Source organism: Schistocerca piceifrons, chromosome 4 (genome assembly GCF_021461385.2).
Source record: "Schistocerca piceifrons isolate TAMUIC-IGC-003096 chromosome 4, iqSchPice1.1, whole genome shotgun sequence".
Taxonomy (NCBI): Eukaryota; Metazoa; Arthropoda; class Insecta; order Orthoptera; family Acrididae; genus Schistocerca; species Schistocerca piceifrons.
The window spans coordinates 311,990,693-312,015,030 of record NC_060141.1 but is presented as its reverse complement, the minus strand read 5'-3'; the positions used below and the strand labels follow the sequence as shown (position 1 = coordinate 312,015,030).

General features: G+C 44.1%; 1 pseudogene; it reads left to right on the top strand.

Moving 5' to 3' along the window:
- Positions 1-23,734: 23,734 nt before the first annotated feature.
- On the top strand, positions 23,735-23,852 carry LOC124797055 (annotated as a pseudogene).
- The last annotated feature ends 486 nt before the right edge of the window (positions 23,853-24,338 follow it).

The following is a 24,338-nucleotide window of genomic DNA, read 5'->3' as shown; positions in this document are numbered from 1 at the left end:
TTAATTAATTTTCATATTTTTACTACACTCAGTGATTTCGTCGAACGGAAACAGATCCTGCTTGGTAATAATGTCTGAGGACAACGACAACAGAGGTGCCCTACAAGTTTCAACTACTACAGCTTATTATTTAAAAAAGTTAGTCATTAAAGTTTGTTAAAGAAGTGCCACTGGGTAATGGCTGCACAATATTAGTTATTCTCTATCAGTTGACAGCTTACGATATTGTAGCAGTTCGGACGACTAAGAATGCAGCCGAAGACAATGCTGAGGTGCCGCTGCAGCCGTTGCTGGTGCTGCTGGTTGACAACGGCGAGTCTTCCCCAGAGTCACAGATAATTACGGGACAGACAACAGAATGGCAGGTTCCTCCACCTCTCCACACCGACCTTGCCCCCAGTACTCGCTGGTTAACAATGGAGATACGCCTACACTGGCATCTGCGGGAGCGCCCAACCAACATTCCTCAAGGTTCGATCTGCTGTGTCGTCTCTCTACTCAAAGCGAGACAGAGACTCTCCGAACGCAAAGATTAACAATGGCACAGCTACTGCCATCTAGTCGTTGCTGTCGATACATTTAAACAAAGTTCCCTTGGCGGCTACCCAGCAATTTATAGTATTTACTTTAAAATTAAAATCTGTTGCATACGTTCACAAATAAATACACTATTACATCGATTAAGTATTAAATATAGTTTCTGTAATAAAACTTACAGTTTCAGAGATAGCTCTATATTAAAAGTTATGAAGGGATGTCAAACGGCGAAAACTTTTGCCGCTGCAGAAGGTATTTTATCTGCATTTTCGATTATACAAACTGTCAATCCCTTGGCGAAGTGTCAATCCTCCGCATTTCGCTACAAATTTCTAAAGCTGCGACTTTATTACATACAGGACAAGCGACCCGCCGCATATTCTCGCGGGTTGCATTGTCTGTCTACCGCCGTATCACTTGTCTGCCGTATCGGTAATGAACTGTATATCCATCAGTCTAGCTGTTTGTGAAAACAGCATTAAAATCCCTGCAGTAGTTCCCGAGATTAGCTTTCATATAAAGTCAGCAATTGTCAGCGCACAGCCTCGTGGAGTTCACGACGTTATTTAGTAGCTCAATTATGCGAAGTTAACGCAGTAATGGTTATACACTGGAGATCCAAAGAAACTGGAACACCTGCCTAATGTCGTGTAGAGTCCCGGCGGGCACGCAGAAGTGCCACAAAACGACGTGGCACGGACTAGATTAACGTCTGAAGTAGTACTGGAGGGAACTGACATCCTGCAGGGCTATCCATAAATCCGTAAGAGTGTGAGCGGATGGAGATCTCCTCTGAACAGCACGCTGCAAGACATCCAGATATGCTCAATAATGTTCATGTCTGGGGAGTTTGGTGACCAGCGGAAGTGTTTAAACTCAGAAAATATAAGAATTTTTAACACTGTGCAGCCCCGTCAGCAACTGTGATAATTGAACATGTAACACGTCAGCCTTAGTTGCAAATAGAAACCAATCTTTGCCCAGGTTTCAGCCAAAATAATATGGCCTTCTTCAGAAGCCAGTGACACTAAACTATTGCGCGCCAAAGTTTGGCCATGTCAAGTACAAAACAGTAGCACCGTAGTAACCAGTGTCACTGGCTTCTGAAGAAGACCAAATTATTTTGGCTGAAACCTGGGTAAAGATTGGTTTCTATTTGCAGCTGAGCCTGACTTGTTACATGTAAGAACATGTTAGAACACAGAAGAGTGTTCCGAGAGCCATTCTGTAGCAATTCTGGACGCATGGGGTGTCGCATTGCCCTGCTGAAATTTCCCAAGTCCATTAGAGCACGATGGACATGAACGAATGCAGGTGATGAGACAGGACGCTTATGTACGTGTCACCTGTCAAATTCGTATATAGACGTTTCAGGGGTCCCATGTTACTCTAACTGCACACGCCCCACACCATTGCAGAGCATCCACCAGCTTGAACAGTCCCCTGATGATATGCCGGGTCCATGCATTCATGAGGTTGTCTCCATACCCATACACGTCCACCGATCGATACAATTTGAAACGAGACTGGTCCGAACAGGCAATATCTTTCCAGTCATCAACAGTGCAGTGTCGGTACTGACGGTCCCATGCGAGGCGTAAAGCTTTGTGTCGTGTAGTCATCAAGGGCAGACGAGTGGGCCTTCGGTTCCGAAAGCCTATGTCGACGATGGTTTCGCTGAATGGTTCGCACACCGACACTTGCTGATGGCTCACCCCTGAAATCTGCAGCAATTTGCTGAATTGTTGCACTTCTGTCGCGTTGAGCGCTTCTCTTCAGTTTTCGTTGGTCCCTTCTTGCAGGATCCTTTTCCGACAGCAGTGATGTTGGGGACTTGTGTTACCGGACTCCTGATATTCACGGTACAGTCGTGAAATGATTGTGCAGGAAAATCCCCACTTCATCGCTACCTCGGAGATGCTCTGGCCCATCGCTCGTGCGCCGACTATAAAACCACGTTCAAACTCACTTAAATCTTGATAACCTGCCTTGTAGCAGCAGCAACCGATCTAACAACTGTGCCAGACACTTGTTTCCTTGTATAGGCGTTGCCGATAGACGGCAGCGTCGTATTCTGCCTGTTTACAAATCTTCGTATTTGAACACGCATGCCTATACAAGTTGCTTTGGCGCTTCAGTGTATAACGCTCCCATAGGGCACTTCCAAAGATAGGTCCGAGAAGAGCTCGTTAAGAATGCCGCTTGGTAGGAACGCCTCAACACAACCATAAGGGCTGTGTGACATTCACTGCTCTCGTAATTCGTACAATAGTAACCAGTGCAGGGATGTATCGAAAGCGAACGTCTTCCGGAAGTCAGGGACCACGGTATCATTTTAGGCGACTGTATCTATTCCCTTGTAGGTCCCATGGGCGAATCGAGCATGTTTTGTTTCACATCGTTGCTTGCGGAATGCATGTCGGTACCTATAGAAGAGGTATTCGGTCTATAGAGAGATCATATACGCGAATACAAAACGTGTTCCAAAATTTTACGACAGACCAAGGTCAGTGCTGCGGCGTTGTAGCTGTGTGTTCCTACACTACAAGTCTTCCTGGAAACGGGAATCACCTGCTGATTCTCCCGTCCATGTGGAAAGTTTCGCTTCTCTGGCGGTCTGTGTTAGACTACTGCTTGAATAGGAGGAGGAAGTTCTTCCTCATACTGTATGTAGAATAGTGTAGGTATTATATTAGGTCCTGTAGTCTTCCATATTTCAACCATTTTAGAAAGCTTTCCAGCATGCGTACGTACGACATAGAATGATCGTCACTCAAATTTTTAAAAATATGTCTGTACCACTAAATGTAGACAAGAGGTCGATTTAATTCTACTTTTTACATGATACTCTAACAAACATTTGGACGGATATAGGTTACAAATTTTATATATATATACAGGGTGATTCAAAAAGAATACCACAACTTTAGGAATTTAAAACTCTGCAACAACAAAAGGCAGAGCTAAGACCTATCTGTCGGCGAATTAAGGGAGCTATAAAGTTTCATTTAGTTGTACATTTGTTCGCTTGAGGCGCTGTTGACTAGGCGTCAGCGTCAGTTGATGCTAAGATGGCGACCGCTCAACAGAAAGCTTTTTGTGTTATTGAGTACGGCAGAAGTGAATCGACGACAGTTGTTCAGCGTGCATTTCGAACGAAGTATGGTGTTAAACCTCCTGATAGGTGGTGTATTAAACGTTGGTATAAACAGTTTACAGAGAATGGGTGTTTGTGCAAAGGGAAAAGTTCTGGACGGCCGAGAACGAGTGATGAAAATGTAGCACGCACCCAATAAGCATTTGTTCGCAGCCCAGGAAAATCGACTCGCAGAGCTAGCAGAGAGCTGCAAATTCCACAATCAACTATATGGAGAGTCCTACGAGAAAGGTTAGTTATGAAACCTAAACGTCAACTACCCGAGGCGATGGATCGGCCGCCAGGCAGCCCGTGACAGAGCACTTCATCACTGGCCTCCAAGAAGCCCTGATCTTACCCCCTGTGATTTTTTCTTATGGGGGTATGTTAAGGATATGGTGTTTCGGCCACCTCTCCCAGCCACCATTGATGATTTGAAACGAGAAATAACAGCAGCTATCCAAACTGTTACGCCTGATATGCTACAGAGAGTGTGGAACGAGTTGGAGTATCGGGTTGATATTGCTCGAGTGTCTGGAGGGGGCCATATTGAACATCTCTGAACTTGTTTTTGAGTGAAAAAAACCTTTTTAAATACTCTTTGTAATGATGTATAACAGAAGGTTATATTATGTTTCTTTCATTAAATACACATTTTTAAAGTTGTGGTGTTCTTTTTGAAACACCCTGTATAATAAATGAAGGGGAAGACTTATTAGAAGAAGACCTTGAAAATTCTTGACCAATTTACTTCAAGTTTTGACACTATACTCTTATAAAGTATTAGTATATGTGGTATATTGGTATATACATACATAATAAAGATGAAAAGTTGTTAGCAATAATTTCGAAAATGTTCGCCGATTTACTTCAAGTTTTCCACAGCGACGACTACAGCCGTTACTAAATACATAAAATTTATTCGCAACGCCATCAGATGTATAAGAGAACGACGGCATAAAAATCGGTGCCAGCCGGGGACTCGAACTCGGGTTTCCTACTTTACGCGAGGGTCGCCTGAATCGCTTTTCCTATCGGCGTGCGACCGACAGCCAGCCCCAGACTTCCATATGTCGTCGCCTCTCAGTCACAACCGAAGGAAAGCTGCTTCGTTCTCCTTAACAACAGCGGTAGTGTAATATCGTATTTATCCGCTGGTATCAAGCAACGACTTTCAATTAAAATGTCCTCCCCGATGTGGGAATTAGCTGTGTGTACGAGGACAGGTTGTGATGTAGGAAATACGACATATGGAAGTTTGTATTTGGTCGTCGGTCGTGCACGGATAGGCGGGACATCCGATTTCGAGTCACGATCCAGAACAGATTTTAACTGTCGTCATTCTCATTCTCTTATACTCTGATGATTGTTTGTATTCATGTTGTTTCCAAAAATCTCGGAAAGCTCTTGAACGACTTCCTTCACATTTTTATTCGATCCTCTAATGAACAGGAACGTAGCTAGCTAAAACTTAAACGTTCGGATGGACATAGGCGGCATATTTTCGCTTAAATGTATGACATATAAATATATACATGATACATGTAGGGGAAATGTTATTAGCAAAAATCTGGAAGTTCTTCATAGATTTATTTCAAATTTTTGTCCGATACTCTAATAAACATTTGGATGGAAACGTTCACTACTTGACCCAGGGTAGACAGAAAATTATTTACCATATGGATACCCAACTTTATAGAAATGATGTACTGACTGTGCGCTGAAGGATTTGCGTTATTAGTAGTGTTAGTTTCATGACTTACCATTAGGCTCCAGTATTGGTACGGTGGCGTAGGGTTGAAACACAAGCATCAGTGTGCGCTGCAGTTGCAGACGGTCAACATGGGTCAGAACTAGGTGAGCAGCATGGTAGTCGTAAAACAGTTTTTGAACGGGATACCATGCAGTTCTCAGGTACCATGACACAGCTCTTGCACTGTCTGAAGGTCGCGCATTTCTGCCAACATTCTCAACCACGACAAAAGTAACTTCTCCTACAGTTTGTGGCCCAATTGACCGTCAGCCTCTCTCAAGAACAATTCCCAAACCGCCAGTTAATTCGGACATCCGGATTATGTACTTCAACCCTGGTGCGGAAAGAGTATTACCTTAACGCGTCGGTACTCGTAATGACCAGCAGTACTAATGTTGTTCGGATAAAACGGCTTTACAAGTAAAGCCTTGCTCACCTTTTCCAGACCCGTGTTGACTGTCTGTAACTATAAAGCGCACTGATGCTTTTGCTTCTACCCTATATCGGCGGGTCAGTACCGGCGCTAAACACCAAGTGTATATAGTACGTATATAACACGCTCTAAGACAAAAAAGGAAAGAAAACACGGCGCACCACGAAGGAATTATCAGAAAGGGACGGAAATCGATAGCTGTACAGTTGCGAACAAACAAATGATTACAGTTTAAGAAAAATTCTATGATTTTTTTCAAGAAATTGCGCCAAAAATTGATCAAACTTTTGGCCCTTATGCGAGCAGATAGTAGACTTAACACTGACTGTCAGAGTTGTTAGATATCCTTCTGAAGGGTATAGTGCCAAATTCTGTCCAATGAGTGCGTTAGAACGTCAAAGTCCGGAATTGGTTGGAGGGGCGTGCCACTGTTGCTCCAAACGTTCTCAGTCTGGAAGAGATCCAGCGACCTTTCTGGCCATGACAGAGTTTGGCAAGCGCGCGAGACATGCAGTAGACACCCTCACCGTGCGCGGGCGGGCATTACATTGCTGAAATTTAAGCCCAGGATTACTTGCCATAAACGGCAACAAAACGGGTCATAGAATATCATCGACGTAGCGCTGCTGTTCGGATGCCGCAGATGGCAACCAAAGAGGCCCTACTGTGGAAAAAATGGCTTACCAGACTATCACTCCTTGTTTTTGGGCCGCATGGCTGTTTCCTGGCTCTAATGACCACAATGTTGACAGGACGTAGCTGCTAATCTTCCTCCCTTCATATTTCCTCCGTACTTCACCTGTCATATGTTGACTTGCTTCAAAGGCAGCAGAGTTCCTTCACTTAATCTATTTCGTGGTCCCCAGTTCTGATCAATCTATCGCTAATCTCATTTCTGCTAGTTCTCCTTACTTTTTTTCTTTTTTAGGTTCACTCTCAACCCATAGAGTGTGCTAATTAAACTCTTCGTTCCACTCAACAGATTATCATCACAGCCCTTGAGTAATGTCAGACGGTCCTAGGCGCGTTGAATGTTTGTTAACGAAACAGCGGTCTATCCTAGTGCGTCCAACCGCATTAAAGCGAGACATAAGTGAGAAGATTGCTGTGCGGAAGACTGCCTATAGGAAGCAAGACTTTGGTCTAACGAGTCGTGAACGACGAGGTCATTAGACGAGTTTGTATAGCGGGACGATACGGAACGAAATCGACCGTGTCCTTTGCAGTAGAACGTACCCGGAATCTGAATGAACAGATATCGGGAAATCACGGAAAACCTTAATCAAGATTGCCTTAATCATGATGGCGAATGCGAGAACTTGTCTTAACTGCTTCATTTAATGCTGGCTTTGGATACTAATTCTCTTAAATAAAACATAAGCTCCCACATTTTGGAATAATGCCATGTTATGAACTGGTGGACATATGCTGAGTTTTTCTGTGTACTGCTCAATGAATTCACGTGTGCGAATTAATGTGTGTGGCCGGCCGCGGTGGCCGAGCAGTTCTAGGCGCTCAGTCTGGAACCGCGCGACTGTGTAGGTGGGTGTGGCGGGGGGGGGGAGGGGGGGGGGGCAGGGGTGTACTGTGCACAATACGAAGCGACTCCGTTTACTGTCACAGGCTTCTGTTCTCAGCTGCTATAAATTGGAAGTTAACTTAGGTTTTCACTTGAGGAACCTTGTTTTGTCATTTAATTTCAGTAAATTTTAATGTAACTTTTTGGCGTCATATTCTAAAGGAATCTTCCAGTGAGGCAGATGAACTACCATCTACTGACTCCATCTTAAGATATGAAGCAACAAATAATGTATCCCCTAAAGAGTATGTATGGGATGAATTTAGACACGTGGTGCATGATTACGTTCTGTAATACAGCAGTAGTTACACGAATGTATGCTCACTGTTACTGTGAATTATTTAATAGGGTCAGGATACAGATCAGTCATAAATACGAGGTTTCGACCTTAAATAGTGGCAACTATTTATTCACAACCGAAACAAAAGTGTTAGCCGGCCGGCGTGGCCGAGCGGTTCTAGGCGCTTCAGTCTGGAACCGCGCTTCCGCTACGGTCGCAGGTTCGAATCCTTCCTCGGGCATGGATGTATGTGCTGTCCTTAGGTTAGTTAGGTTTAAGTAGTTCTAAGTTCTAGGGGACTGATTACCTCAGATGTTAAGTCCCATAGTGCTCAGAGCCCTTTGAACCATTTTTTGAACAAAAGAGTTACACGTTTGCACCTGTTACTTTCCTTGAAAGTAGTCACCACCGTTGTGTAGAACCCCTTGCCAACGATGTGGAAGACGTAGTATATCGTTAGCAGAGCCTGTACTGTTGATGGTGTGAATGGAGCGGTCTGCTGCCTGTCGAATCACTGGAACAGTTCTGAGGCGAATGTCACGAAGTGGTTCCTTTATCTTCGGAATCAAATCAAAGTCACAAGCACTTAAGTCCAGGGAGTGTGGTGGATGGTACAGTACTTCCCAGTCCCATCGACCGACAGAGCTGCCACAGCTTGCACTGTATGCACCCGCGCATTGTCGTGCAAAATGATGGGTGAGTTGCCCAGAAAGTGTCTCCGCTTCTTTCGCAAAGCTGCTCGCAGGTGATGCTCCAAAAACGAACAGTAATACTGTGCACTGACGGTCTGCCGTGGAGGAACGTAGTGCGTTAGGATAACGCCATCACAGTCGTACACGAGAATCACCATAACTTTCACCGTACTGAGGCTCTGACGCACTTTCGATTTTCGCAGCGATCTATAATGACGCCATTCGTTGGATTGGCTTTTTAGTTTTGGCTCGTACGATGTGGCTCATGTCTCATCCAGTGTTACGATGTACAAAAGCCCCTCCATCGCGCTCATAGCGCTCAAAGTGCGTCTGAGCAACGTCGTAACGCATCCATTTCTGCATTTCCGTCAAGTCATGAGGAACCCATCGTGAAGCAATTTTTCACATGCCCAGGCGTTCCTTCAGGATGCGAAGCACAGTCGTATGCGCTAATCCGATTTCGTGGGCGAGCTCACGAATCGTATGGCGTGGATCACTGTCCACTAATGCATGCACGTCTTCTTCAGAGACGCTAGGATGACCTGCCCGATGCATGTCTGCCACGGTTTGCCGACCTTGGTTAAAAGCTTTTACCCAACGTGGCACTCTTCTGTACGACAATGCCGATTCCCCGCACGTATCTTGAAGACATTGATGACACTGTCGTGCTGTATAACCTCTGGCACATTCAATCTTGATCCAACTCCATTGTTTCTGTTTCGAAAACGTAGTGACACCGTTACGTTAGACAGCTCGCTCACAAGTGACTGTGTTTTCCTCGATTTGTGCGCATGCCGGTGACGTGAGACGGGCGAGTCCATTTGCTCGGAGGTAAGGTAGGTATGCGAACAACGTGAGCTATCAGCAATAAAAGTAGATTCCATTGCATAATGTCTCCACAGCAGTGTTGCTCTATTTAAGTTCCAACCTACGTAGAAACTGCTAGATTTCGCTACACCGGAGACAGTGATGTTCTGGTACTAAACACACTACTTCCAAACTCATGGCTCAAAACGTTTTGGTCGGTGACTGTACAGACGTGGACTCTTAACCAGCTGCGATTTAATTTTTTTACACTGTGAACCAAACAATTACCATAGCGTGTGCATAATAAAAAGCAAACTAGGAATTTTGAGAATGACTTAATATTTGCTGTAATAAGACAGAAATTCAGGAAAATAAGCTCTCGCCCCACAATAAAGATTAAAACATCAAGGGGCACAAGTGAATAAACAATCAGAAAATTTTAATCTAATATTCGAGCACATACATCATCCAGTACAAATACATAGACCCGACTGGTATTAACTTTAAAAAAGAGGCACTCAGTATAACCTACAAAACCATAGACAAGAAGAAAGGAAGATACAGTTTAACGTCCCGTCGACAATGACATTAGAGAGGGAGCAAAATATCGTGCTAGGGCATAAAATCGGCCGTGCTCTTTCAAGGGAACCATCGTGGCATTGGCCTTAAGCTATTTAAGGAAGTAACTGAAAACCTAAACCTGCATGTCCGGACGGGGTTGGAACCGTTGTCCTCTCGCATTCGGAAGGTAGCACGTGGACTCCCCAATATAGCCAACACATTAAGCCAACACTGACAGACAACAATCTGACAATTTTACCGCCTTTTAAAGTCATCAGATGACCAAAATGAATTGCAAAATGATTTAGATAAGACATCTGTATGGTGCGAAAAGTGGCAATTGACCCTGAATTAAGAAAACTGTGAAGTTATTCACATGAGTACTAAAAGAAATCCACTAAATTTCGATTACGCGATAAGTCACACAAATCTGGAGCAGTAAATTCAACTAAATACTTAGGGATTAAAATTACAAATAACCTAAATTGGAACCACCTCACAGATAATAATTTGTTAAAAATTATATCTGTTATCAAACTTTCGGTAGACTGTACCTTACAACACATCGCTATCATCATCATCATCACCATCACCATCAACGTGGTCATCATCATCATCATGAGCTATGTGATATCAGTTGCTGGATAAAAGGCTCCCCTAGCTATTTGCCCACTTTGTGATCCTCAGTTACACTCTCTGGCAGACCTTCTAACGTCGTCTACCTGCATTCCGTCTTTTCTTAGTTCTTGGGTGTCATGAAACATGGCACTACGTGTCGTTTGGTCGCTGTGTCCCGATCGGCGTCAACTGAGGTCAGCATGGCGGCAAAGCAGTAAAGAACATTTTTGGTCATCTAGCATCCATCTTTCAGTGTACTGTTGACACTACTTCCGATTTTTTTTATCACTGTTATAGTTACGTATCTTTCCCATTAAATTTCAACATGCCTCCATTAGTCAATTAGCTAACTTCAAATTTTGAATTATCTTCGTGTTAAAAGCTCGCGTCCCGCTGTCATTAGTCAAAACTATTGATACGGACTGTTTGTTGGTGCTCAGTGTTATATATATTAAATGCTTTACTTCGAAAATTTATTTAGTTTAGCAGCAGAACTGAATGTCAGATTCACTCTGCTATTAACACTTTTCGGTGTCCATCCAGTGGTAATATTCACTTGCCAACAGATATAAATTCTAATTATAACTATTTTTTCAGATTCTGAAAACTGACCTGTGTTTGAGACTCGTTTCAGTGGTTGAAGGTGTATTTTTAAGTATTTAAATTCTGACGAAAGTACAGTTTCTTCGATCTTGCGGAGGCAGCAACTATAAACACATTTTCGTACAAAAGAACTGTCTTTTTTTAGCAAACAGTCTTTCGTCAGTGGCTATTATTATCATCAGAAGAACGCTTAGGAAAGCCGATTATATTCGTCAAAACTCGCATTTGTGGAAGTAGGCTTTCAAATGCGCTAGCAATGAACACAAAAAAGTAAAGAAGTGAATGAACACAAAACAAAATATATAGGATTATTAGAAATGAGCGGAACCAAACACCTCCTTGACTCATTTCTTTTTTGCTCACTGAAAAGTGAAGAAAAAGTGTATCAGTTATATGAACATCATTTAAGTATTATAAATGTTGAGTTAGTGCTTAAATTCGCAGCGTTTTTCCATAAGTTTAATAAACACAACAGATACACACAACAGAGACTTTCTTTATCAATAATATATTCTCCTTCGCTATTTACAACAGTCTGCCAACGCTGGAGTAACTTTTCTATTCCGCGACTGTAGAAATCACATGGTTTTGAGGTGAAGAACTCGTCGAGCCATTTCGGAGCGCATCTAAAGAAGTTCGTTGAAAATTGTCTGATAAATAGTGGAAAAGGTGAAAATCTGAGGGCGCACGATCAGGTGGATAGGGTGGGTTGCGGGATGATTTCCCAACCCAACTCCTGTACACAGTTTTTTGTCAGACTAGCAGAACGAGGGCGGGCTTTATCGTGGAGTAGCATCACTTCACGCAGTGTTCATGGTCGTTGTTCTTGGTTTACATCTGCAAGACGTCCCAGTTGTTGACAATAAATGTCAGCATTGATGGTTCTTCAGGGAAGTTGCTCCTCCGTTGAGTCCTGGCGAATGATGGCAAGGATGGACGAAACGTTAGGGACAGAAGAGTCTCGTCGACCACGACCTTTTACCGGAAAGGTTTGCCAGCGTATGTTTCAATAAGTCCTTCTTAAATCGGGGGAAAAGCCTCAGTCTGGTATAAGGAAGGATTCGTCTCATCTACATGCACATGCACATCCGTCCCCCAATACACAGACAGAAACAAAACAACGTAAGGATAAATTTGTACACCAGACTAAAACACAAGGGCCCAGAGAAACGTTAGTTCTCCTGAAAAACCACGTGGTCGAAACAACCACATAGTCGATAGCTCGCGTAGAAGTTCTCCATCTAGGAGGTTCAAAAAATTTTGAAAATGTACAGGCTGAAAGGAAATTCTCGTATCATTGGAAACTTAAGTTTAGCAGCACGCTTGAATGAACAATAACGCTGAGCTGAAGGGTCTCCCCGTGTCGCAAAGAACTGTAGTCTAATTTAGGTAACCAATACAAAGAAACGCCGAAATAAAGTAAAATTATACACACACTGAAAATGACAAAAAGAAATCGCAGAAAAATGAGATGAGTTTTATCAGAACCGAACGCTGTAATGTACTACAAGGGCTATTACCATTTCACACGCTGCAAGAAACCCGAAACTCCCGAAAGCACTCACCTATCACTAAGGAGAAGTAGGAAAAACAGTCACCTTACATAACCGACATAACATGCATCGTCGCATTCCATAAATGAAATAGAAATAGATACTCCGGTGTGATTCACCATAGCTATTCTTCTAAGAACGTGTTAGCATCTCAGCGTCAACCAAATCATTACACATTCCAACTTCCTAAACTTACATGACAATGTCACCTTCCGACGACGCAGCGAAAAGCGATGTCCTACGCTGCCGGACGGAGGTCCAAAGGGAGTAGCAGAAATGGAGAGACTAAATGCGCTCCCCTATAATACTGCTGACCAGTGTTCTCTAATGGGTTTTTGTCTCCCTAGAACGTACTTAATATCTACAGAAAAGTTGGTTAAAGTGCCACTACCGCTCAAACAATCCCTGCCCAAGAACCAAAGTACATGAAAGTGTGCCGGCCGCTGTGGACGAGCGGTTCTAGGCACTTCAGTCTGGAACCGCGCTGCTACTACGGTCGCAGGTTAGAATTCTGCCTCGGGCATGGATGTGTGTGATGTCCTTAGGTTAGTTAGGTTTAAGTAGTTCTAAGTTCCAGGGGACTGATGACCTCCGATGTTAAGTCCCATAGTGCTTAGAGCCATTTGAACCATTTTTGAACATGAAAGTGTGACACACAGACATCCACACAACCTCTCTAGCAGACGAGACAAAGAATGAATAAGAGAAACACAGAAATATAGCAATGAAACGTAATAAACAAATGGGGAAAGGTAACACGTGACTATACACAATAAGCCGAAACATTATGACAAGTGCCCATCGCGATGTTGGATACCGCTTGGTGGCGTTGCGGTCTTGTGAAGCGGTAAAGTATGTAAGCGGAACAGACATGGACGGGTAATCATCCTAACAAAGACATGGGCTGCAAATGGAGAAATTCATTGAGATAAGCGACTTTCACAAAGGACGGATTATTATTAGGCAGAGCTTGTGAACGAGTATTTCGAAAACGGAGAAGCTAGTCAAATGCTCAAGTACTATTGCCGTGAGCATCTACAGAATGAGGTAAAAGAACATTGAAACTATCACTAGGAGCTAAATGGTTGGACGTCACAACACTTCACAGAACGTGGGGTTCGGAGGCATCTCTACTCTGTGAAGTAGGGCAGTTGGTGAGTTGTGGCATCTCTGCCGAAAGAGCACAATGCAGGTGCAAACACACGTGTTTCAGAGCACGCTGTTCATCGTGCATTATTGAACATGGAGCTCCGCAGCAGACCAGCCCTACATGTTGACCCAACGACGTCGTCAGTTACGATTGCAGTGAGTACGGCGCCATCGGGATTCGACCATCGAGCAATGGAAACGCGTCGGCTCGTCGGGTGAATCACGTTTGTGCTAGGTCGCTGGTCGTCTCCACTAACGCCGTCATCGAGGTGAACGGCGGCTTGAAACGTGCAGCGCGCCACGGACGCAGGCAGATGGGAGGAGTTCTGTGCTATAGGAGACTTCCTCCTGTGCTTGAATGGGTTCTGTGGTAGTAATCGAAGAGACGTTGACAGCTCCGAACCACCCGCGTCCTTTCATGCTTGATGTCTTCCCCGACGGCAAATGTTATCTTTCAGTAGTATAACTGTCCGTGGCTCGGAGCCAGAATCGTGCCATAGTGGTTTGAGAAGCATTGTAGTGAACCCACGTTGATGTCTCGGCGACAAAATTCACCGTATGTAAATCCTGGATCACAATTGGGACCCTTCAGCGTGTACGCAAATCAGTGGTCCGTCATTTACGCGATTTACATCTAATTCCACATACCCCCACAGACCTACCAACAAACTGTTGAATCCCTGATATGCAGACTCAGTGATGTATTTCGTTCCAAAAGTGGACAGACAAGATCTTAAGCAGGTGGTCATAATGTTTTGGCTCATGAGTGTATATAAACTTCGTATACCTGTAGATGCATCACACGCAACGTATAAATTGAGAAATGACAACATTCGTCTATTGAAGTGCCACTGTCGTTATCTCGTGAAATACTTTGCTTCTCCCCAGAAACTAAATCACAGATGTACCGACCAACAGAGGTGCAAATAAGTATAGAAAAGGCTGGAGGCAGCTCAATAAAGCCAATGGAACAGCTTACATTGAGACTTTTCAGTCTGCAGTTTAGTTATTAACGAAACATTATTTCTTGGAAATCATATCGTTATCAATCTGGAAATGCCAGCCAACCAGTTATTTCAACCGACGAAAGAAGAAGTTCCTGGGTGTCATGTCAAGGGGTATGGGGACTGAACCAAAATTTGGAAGTGCAAACAAGTAACATGCGTGATTGCGTCCTTTGCATTTCAGAATTTGCTAGTCAGCTGTCGTCGAGCAAGCTTCCCGCGATGCTTCTGTTTGACAGCCTCCCATAAAGGAGACTTCGGTAGTATGATACTGTGACGTTTTGCCCCTTACGAGCTTAATCTGTTAGTACCACACTACCACTGAGCGAGGTGGCGCAGTGGTTAGTGCACTGGACTCGCATTCGAGAGGACGACGGTTCAATGCCGCGTCCGGCCATCCTGATTTAGGTTTTCCGCGAATTCCCTAAATCACTTCAGGCAAGTGCCTGAATGGTTCCTTTGAAAGAGCACAGCCGACTTCCTTCCTTAATCCGATGAGACCGACGACCTCGCAGTTTGGTCTCCCCTCCCAAATCAACCCAACCAAAGCACACTACAGTAGTTTCGAAAACACCCAGCATAGCCAGATGATCTTTGAATCATCGCCTTGGTGCTGGTGACTCCAAATTATTAAGCTGCGTGATTTCCACAGCTACAACATTTCCGTTGCTGCTTTCGTTAGGCGAACTTTTTGAAGGGGTTGAGGCAGGGAATGGCGTATTTTTTCATGTCAAAACGTTGTCCAAAGATATTGAAAACTGATCCATGACGGATTTCCACTACCGATGCGACTGTGATAAGCCGCCCACTGAACACTTGCACTCTTGCACTTCCCGTTTCTTGTCGGCGTGATGGTGTGTCACTTCGTTTTACGTCATTCAGAGTTATCCAACCACGCCGGAAACGTGTACGCCACTTGCGTCGTAACATGATGCGTTTATCGAGGTACACTTCTTCCGGTTCAGCATGGATAGTTACACTGTTATTTCTCTGCAAATGCAGTAATGTAATTGCCGCACTATATTCCTCTTTATCAACGGGATGCGTCATTGTTGTAATTCCTCTAGCGGCGTCCTACGCTGCTGCGGTGAGGGTCTTTCAATATGTATCCTGACTACAGAGTTGTACCTGGAAAACTACTAAAGTTGATTACACTTAAAATCCTAAACATAGCTGCGAATCAGCAACTGTGGAAATCAGAAGAGGTTGAAAAAATCAGCCAACCAGTTGTAAACCAAAACTTTAGTAGCACTTGACATAGGTTTCGAGATGTCTAAAAATATCTTCTTCAGGTGGAGTTGTCCTTGTTACACGGCCATGGTACATCAGATTAGCTGGAACCGAGTGGCTCTTGTCATATATAAAATTGACAAAACAAGAATTATTCCAAGCCATGGCTTTAGATACGAGCCAGATTACATTTAGCATATTTCAGAATGAAGTCTCACTGGAAAATGCACGCTGGTGGAGGCTCTTGTCAACATAATATTATAACAGGAGTCACAGGATACAATGCTTGAGTAAGTTAAGTGTTTATCACACCAGAGTCGAAGGCCAACTGTCATTTGGCTGCAATCTGAAGGCATGGCTTGGGATAATGTTTGTTTTGTCAATTATATATACACTACCCGCCATTAAAATTGCTACACCACGAAGATGACGTGCTACAGACGCGAAATTTAACCAACAGGAAGAAGATGCTGTGATATGCAAATGATTAGCTTTTCAGAGCATTCACACAAGGTTGGCGCCGTTGGCGACACCTACTACGTGCTGACATGAGTAAAGTTTCCAATAGATTACTCATACACAAACAGCAGTTTACCGGCGTTGCCTGGTGAAACGTTGTTGTGATGCCTCGTGTAAGGAGGAGAAATGCGTACCATCACATTTCCGACTTTGATAAAGGTCGGATTGTAGCCTATCGCGATGGCGGTTTATCGTATCGCGACATTGCTGCTCGCTTTGGTCGAGATCCAATGACTGTTAGCAGAATATGGAATCGGTGGGTTCAGGAGGGTAATACGGAACCCGTGCTGGATCCCAACGGCCTCGTATCACTAGCAGTCGAGATGACAGGCATCTTACCCGCATGGCTGTAACGGATCGTGCAGCCACGTCTCAATCCCTGAGTCAACAGATGAGGACGTTTGCAAGACAACAACCATCTGCACGAACAGTACGACTATGTTTGCAGCAGCATGGACTATCAGTTCGGAGACCATGGCTGCGGTTACCCTTGACGCTGCATCACAGACAGGAGCGCCTGCGATGGTGTACTCAACGACGAACCTGGGTGCATGAATGGCAAAACGTCATTTTTTCGGATGAATCCAGGTTCTGTTTACAGCATGATGATAGTCGCATTCGTGTTTGGCGACATCGAGGTGAACGCACATTGGAAGCGTGTATTCGTCATCGCCATATTGGCGTATCACCCGGCTTGATGGTATGGGGTGCCATTGGTTACACGTCTCGGTCACGTCTTGTTCGCATTGACGGCACTTTGAACAGTGGACGTTACATTCCCGATGTGTTGCGACTCGTGGCTCTACCCTTCATTCGATCCCTGCGAAACCCTACATTTCGGCAGGATAATGCACGACCGCATGTTGCAGGACCTTTCTGGATACTGAAAATGATCGACTGTTGCCCTGGCCAGCACATTCTCCAGATCTCTCAGCAACTGAAAACGTCTGGTCAATGGTGGCCGAGCAACTGGCTCGTCGCAATACGCCAGTCACTACTCTTGATGAACTGTGGTATCGTCTTGAAGCTGCATGGGCAGATGTACCTGTACACGCCATCCGAGCTCTGTTTGACTCAATGCCGAGGCGTATCAAGGCTATTATTACGGCCAGAGGTGGTTACTCTGGGTACTGATTTCTCAGGATCTATGCACCCAAATTGCGTGAAAATGTAATCACATGTCAATTCTAGTATACTATATTTGTCCAATGAACACCCGTTTATCATCTGGATTTCTCCTTGGTGTAGCAATTTTAATGGCCAGTAGTGTATGACAAGAGCCGCTCTGCTTCCGCTATTCTAATGTACCATCATGCGATGTAACATGGCCTACTCCTCATGGAGAAAATATTCTTAGAAATATTGAAACTTAGGTCACTGGTTAACAAACCTTTGGTTTGCAACGGTTTGGCTGATTTTTTTCAACCTCTCTTGATTACACTTATTTATTTTTGCGAGATGATAAGTAGAGCTTTATTAGTATTCATAGCAGTCGTTTTCCCGTCAGGTTACAGCGTGTACCTGCTCCGCTGGGACGCACGCTGCAGCCGCGCTCTGCTGAGAGACGCGACCGAGTTGAGTCCGCTGTCCGCGGGACGAAGCGGTGAGTCGGCCTGAGAGGCCGCCCCCGCCTCCCTGCCCCCGCTCCCGCTCCCGCTTCCTTGCCCCCGACCCCGCCCCCCTGCCCCCTGCCGTTCATTAGGAGGCGCGTTGTCGCCTTGTCTGCTCGACGACTGCTCCCCGGCATTGTGGGCCGGCGGGGTGCGCCCGGCGCAGAGCCGGCACCGGCTCGGCCCCACAGCCCACGGCCACGTGATCGATCCCGGTCGCTGCGGCAGTGCACCGCCTGCCGCAGAGCCTGCCAGGCCCACTCCTAAAAATAGACGCTTCCGCGGTGAGCCCCCAAAAGTAATTACTCCAGCCCTGTCTGCACCGCCACGCTTAAATCTCACGGCCGTCGCTGCTAAAATCCCCAACACTCGCCGGTACCAAAAAAACATCACCCACATGCATCCGTATTTCCACCACTCATCCGCAGGACGTCTAGTAAAAATTCCCTATACAGCCTGCCTCCGTAAATGATGGCATAAACCTCCAGCTATGATAGAGAAAGTCAAATTTATCGATCGGTTTGGGATAAGGCATCCTGGTCTGTAAGCCAATGGGTCGTAACGTAGAAATTGCGACATAGTCACGATTAAGTTTTCAGCGATCCAAGAATACAAAAGTTTATTTGACACTACAATATTGAATCAATAGTTACAGTAAATAAAATTATTTTCTTTAAAAAGAAAGGGTTACATTACCTGTTTCAACGAACTACGTCGTCATTTTCAAATGTAAGAACCAGTTGGAGAACGTATAATGGGAATTATGACCATAAATCTAACAAAAATTACGAGAAATAACGACACCAGGCAACTAGGGCAATGGTGTCACAACCAAGTCACTGCATGTCGTGCCAATGCTTACCCTAACGTTCCTTCTATGACCTAATTTTTACATACTGTGACTACGGCTTCACTATTGTAATGTCAAACAAACTTTTAAATTATAATTTAGTCACACTCCTTGTGACCATCACGTCAGAATATAGAATCCAAGAATACAGGGTGTTACAAAAAGGTACGGCCAAACTTTCAGGAAACATTCCTCACACACAAATAAAGAAAAGATGTTATGTGGACATGTGTCCGGAAACGCTTAATTTCCATGTTAGAGCTCATTTTAGTTTCGTCCACCTACGCTCAATGGAGGACGTTATCATGATTTCATACGGGATACCCTACCTGTGCTGCTAGAACATGTGCCTTTACAAGTACGACACAACATGTGGTTCATGCACTATGGAGCTCCTGCACATTTCATCTAAGTGTTCGTACGCTTCTCAACAACAGATTCGGTGACCGATGGATTGGTAGAGGCGGACCAATTCCATGGCCTCCACGCTCTCCTGAACTCAATCCTCATGACTTTCATTTATGGGGGCATTTGAAAGCTCTTGTCTACGCAACCCCGGTACCAAATGTAGAGACTCTTCGTGCTCGTATTGTGGACGGCTGTGATACAATACGCCATTCTCCAGGGCTGCATCAGCGCATCAGGGATTCCATGCGACGGAGGGTGGATGCACGTATCCTCGCTAACGGAGGACATTTTGAACATTTCCTGTAACAAAGTGTTTGAAGTCACGCTGGTACGTTCTGTTGCTGTGTGTTTTCATTCCATGATTAATGTGATTTGAAGAGAAGTAATAAAATGAGCTCTAACATGGAAATTAAGCGTTTCCGGACACATGTCCACATAACATATTTTCTTTCTTTGTGTGTGAGGAATGTTTCCTGAAAGTTTGGCCGTACCTTTTTGTAACACCCTGTATATCTGCTTTATTATAATTCCAATGTCGGATCACAATCCACAGTTCAGAAGTATTTTATCAACAACACGATTTTCCGCCAGAGCTGTCATTAAATTATTCATACGTATTAAATGTTTCCAGATTTAAAGAACCTTCAAGGCTAACCAGTAACAACACGTCGACTTTTGCAACCCACTTGAAAGGGACAGCGCAACAAGTGTTGGATATCAAAAAGTCTCTAACGAATTTGCGTGAAGTAAAGAAAGACAATGAACAGTTTGGAGGGAATAGGGATTTAAGATCAGATGTGAAACAGCCAGACAGGCATTTAAACGAGCGAATAGAATTAATTATCAAAAGGTTCCTACATAATTGTAAATACGTTTGTGAAAAGCTAGACGCTGCAGAGTAACGCTGGTATTGCAATTGCAGCACTGGGCACCACATACGTGGACCCATTTTCATAAGCTATCAGAGAACTTAAAAACAACGTAGATACATACAATGTTTCATGTTATTGTTTTAAGAAAGGTTTTAATTGCTATATAAATTTTATTTAGTAAATAACTGTCTGCATTTAATATTTATATTTTCTAGCAATGACTGTGTAGGTTTTGTCTTTATTGTTATTTCATGCTGCTAGCGATGCAATATCCTGTTCTTTAACCAAAAGCCTTTATGATGAAAACGAAGACATAGCATATTTAAAAACGTTTTTAATATTTATAAGAAGGTGCTATTCTCATAAAATTGTTGTTTTTTCGTTTCTTTTTTAATGAAGATCAAAAAGACTAATATTAAAGATAGAAAGAAAAAACAACTGTTTAAAACACGTTGAAACGAACGGCGACGTTCATTAAAAAGGAGCATGCACCTTCACTAACAAGCTGAAAGACATGGAGTGGGGAGAGGAGACGTCGGGTGTTTTGTAGTGGGAAAGGGTGTCGGTGTCAGTATACAGGCCGTTGGGTGGTACCTAAGGAAGTGAACCTAAATGTTACGGACGAAGAGTTTATGTGGACAGGGCAAGGCCACTGTGCCACTAGGGGAAAGGAGTCGTCTGAAATTCGAATGGTATAGGAAATGGGGTGGGTATAGGTAGAGGGACGGTAGGATGGGCTTCTAAGACGCGCCAGCATACCAGGGTTGGTGATCAGAGGGAAAGAATGGGACTGCAGGAATCCAGCTGTCGTGGATAGCGGAGGAATGTGGGTGAGGAGTGGCGAGAAGTTAAGGAGATGCTAGAAGATCCTCATGGGCGGAAAGTGAACGATATGGAAAGCTACATAGAGTACATGACGTTCAAGGATATGAAGTGACTGATATATGTATTTTAAAACATGTTTTAAATATCTTTGGCTGTAGAGCGATTTTATTCGCTGTCATCCCGTCCCTTCGTGGGGAATTTAGATAACAATAGAGGACAAAAATACGATCTTATTATACATACGGAATTTGTATACATGTTTAATAGTCCCCTCTTCAACAGAACAATCATGTATTAAGGCACTTCATGGGGTGGTACGAGGCGGCGTGATTTATTGAATTTCTTAATTTTGTTGTCATAAAATATTTTGAGAAAAAAATGTGTTTTTGGATTTGAATAGGTCTTGACGATTTTATGTTGCTACAGTTGCCACTTAAGTGGCATAATAGACCAAAATCGTGATAGTAAGGAAATGCATTTAGCAACGGTCCAGGTGAAAATTATTTCATTTCTGGAAGAGTAAATCCTTCAGTTGTGTGGGCATAGTTTGCTTTGCAATTATGAAAGTTATTTGAAATCAGTCTTTGGAAATCCTAAAAAAATGCATGTTTATATTACCATAGACATTTCGTTTCGTTGATCCCCAACGTGGTCAATAGTCTGGAATAAAACATATTTATAATTTTGGTTTTCTTTATAAAAACTAAGTAGAGCTGCTATATTTAGTCATGTCTGACGTCAGGAAACGTGGAGTGCTGGAAACCGACGTGAAATTAGATCAAAAACATCAGTGTTAAACGCAGCAATATGCAAACAGACAACAATTCCGGAAATCGGACAATAATAATGTAACTAAAAATCACACTATAATATCTTTTGTAATGAACATTTTTAGATCTAGAGAACTAACCACAAATGTAAATATGTTTCATTCGAGACAACTGACGATGTTTTAAAGCAATATAACTAAACTTGTATGGGAAGATAAATACTCGCTTCTTAGTAGTTCTAAAGATTCATAAAAAATACCATGCCTTACAAATACCTATAATACTGAATTTTAAGCTTTTACCTAAAACTGTACGGCTGTTGCCCACATGGAGACGGTATGGCACCTGTTGGCGCTGCGGACAAGTGAGGCAAAAAGGGAAGCAAATAACTGAGCACAGACTCCAGCGAACACACGAGGCACAAAAGGAGAAATCCACTGACATAAGTGACTTTGAAAATGGGCAGATCGTTATGGCACACCTGATAATCAGCATCTCGGAAACGACGAAGCTGGTTGGCCGTTCGCGAGCCGCTACGCGAATCTGTGGAAAGTGGTTGAAGGACGATGAAACTACGAGCTGCGTGCCAGAACAGAACGACCGGAGGCTTGTCCGCCCTGTTACGTAGGGGAGGTGGCGACCTGTCGCAGAGCTGACGGCAGAGTACAGTCCCGGTGCGGGCAGAGACGTTCCGGAGCACATCGTTCAGCGCACATTGATAAACATGGGGCCCCGCATCGGACGCCCCCTATGTGTTCCCACGCTTATCCAATAACACTGTCATTTACGATTGCACTATGCACCGTATCATCGAGATTGGACGGTCAATCAGTGAACACCCCTGCTCGGAAGACTGACGTGGTCGCCAAGCTGCGGCCCACGAGTCGCATGCGGCGCGAATCGAGTATTCGTGCGGCCCGCGCTTCTCAGCTTATTTTAGGAACTTAAGCTTGTAGCAACTAACGGCGCAATACCAAGACGTAAACTAATGTTATGTGGTACTTGACAGTGCATTTTTCTTGCTCAGTAACCAACAAAATAAAGAGATAATAGTGTTTCAAGATGTGCTTCATATTCATTGACATTGATGAATTCGACCATGAGCTAAGTGAAATTTCCCGCTTACGCCAGGGGCAAAGAGGTATGCAGCACGCCACTGAAGGATTACTGTAAGTGAGAGGTAGAATATTTTATCGTTTGTCTTCAAATGTTAACAACTCACGAGGTCTGCAGCTCGTGGCCTAGTGGCTGGAGTTGCTGCCTCTGGATCACTGGGTCCCGAGTTCGATTCCCAGCCGGGTTGGGGATCTTCTCTGCACGGGGACTGGGTGTTTGTGTTGTTATCATCATTCGTGAAACTTGCTAGATTGGACTGTGTGCGGATTATGACTTTCTACGGGTGCTGATGACCGCGCAGTTGAGAGCCCCACAAACCAAACATCAACAACAAATCACGAGCGTTACGCAACTAGTACCAATCAGCTGTTATGCCATAAATACCTAACGGAAGTAATAAGCTTTGCTGAATACATATTATAGAGAAAGTAATCTTCAAATGTGGTACACGTTCGTAGAAAGTAATATGAACCCAAATTAAGACTTCTGTAATACAACGCAATGAGTAAAAGACATTCAAAACAGTAAACATATTGCAGTTACTGTTATTATTTAATATAACACACTATTTTATGTAGGTTACCAATTAATACTAAGATTGTTAGAGGAAGGTGTGGTAAAGTGAACAGGACGGGAAAAGTGGCCACTGAATTTTTGTGCCCAGAAAAGCAGTGCTGCCTACCAAGAAGTGATCTGACCCGTTCTAATGTAGAGAGGCCTTCAATAAGCAATGAAACACGGTTTTATTCTCAGCCAGATTCGCCAGAAAACATGCATAATTTGTTGTCCGACATCGTGGGGTATTCCCTCTTTAGCTCTTATTGTGTAGGCCAACGGCCTTGCCGCAGTGGTAACACCGGTTCCCGTCAGATCAACTAAGTTAAGCGCTGTCGGGCTGGGCTAGCACTTGGATGGGTGACCATCCGGTCTGCCGAGCGCTGTTGGCAAGAGGGGTGCACTCAGCCCTTGTGATGCAAACTGAGGAGCTACTTGATTTAGAAGTAGCGGCTCTGGTCTGACATACGGCCGGCAGAGCGTTGTGCTAACCAAATGCCCCTCCATATCGGTATCCAGTGACGCCTATGCGCTGAGGATGACACGACGGCCAGTCGGTACCTTTGGACCCTCATGGCGTGTTCGGGAGGAGTAGCCCCTATAGTGTAATGAAGTTCCGTTAGATGGCGGCGGTATATGTATCGTCTGTAACAGAGGAGCGGTCTAGGCGCTGCAGTCATGGACTGTGCGGCTGGTCCCGGCGGAGGTTCGAGTCCTCCCTCGGGCATGTGTGTGTGTGTGTTTGTCCTTAGGATAATTTGGGTTAAGTAGTGTGTAAGCTTAGGGACCGATGACCTTAGCAGTTAAGTCCCATAATATTTCACACACATTTGAACTTTTTTTTTTTTTAACAGAGGGGCGATCCAGGTAGACAGCTG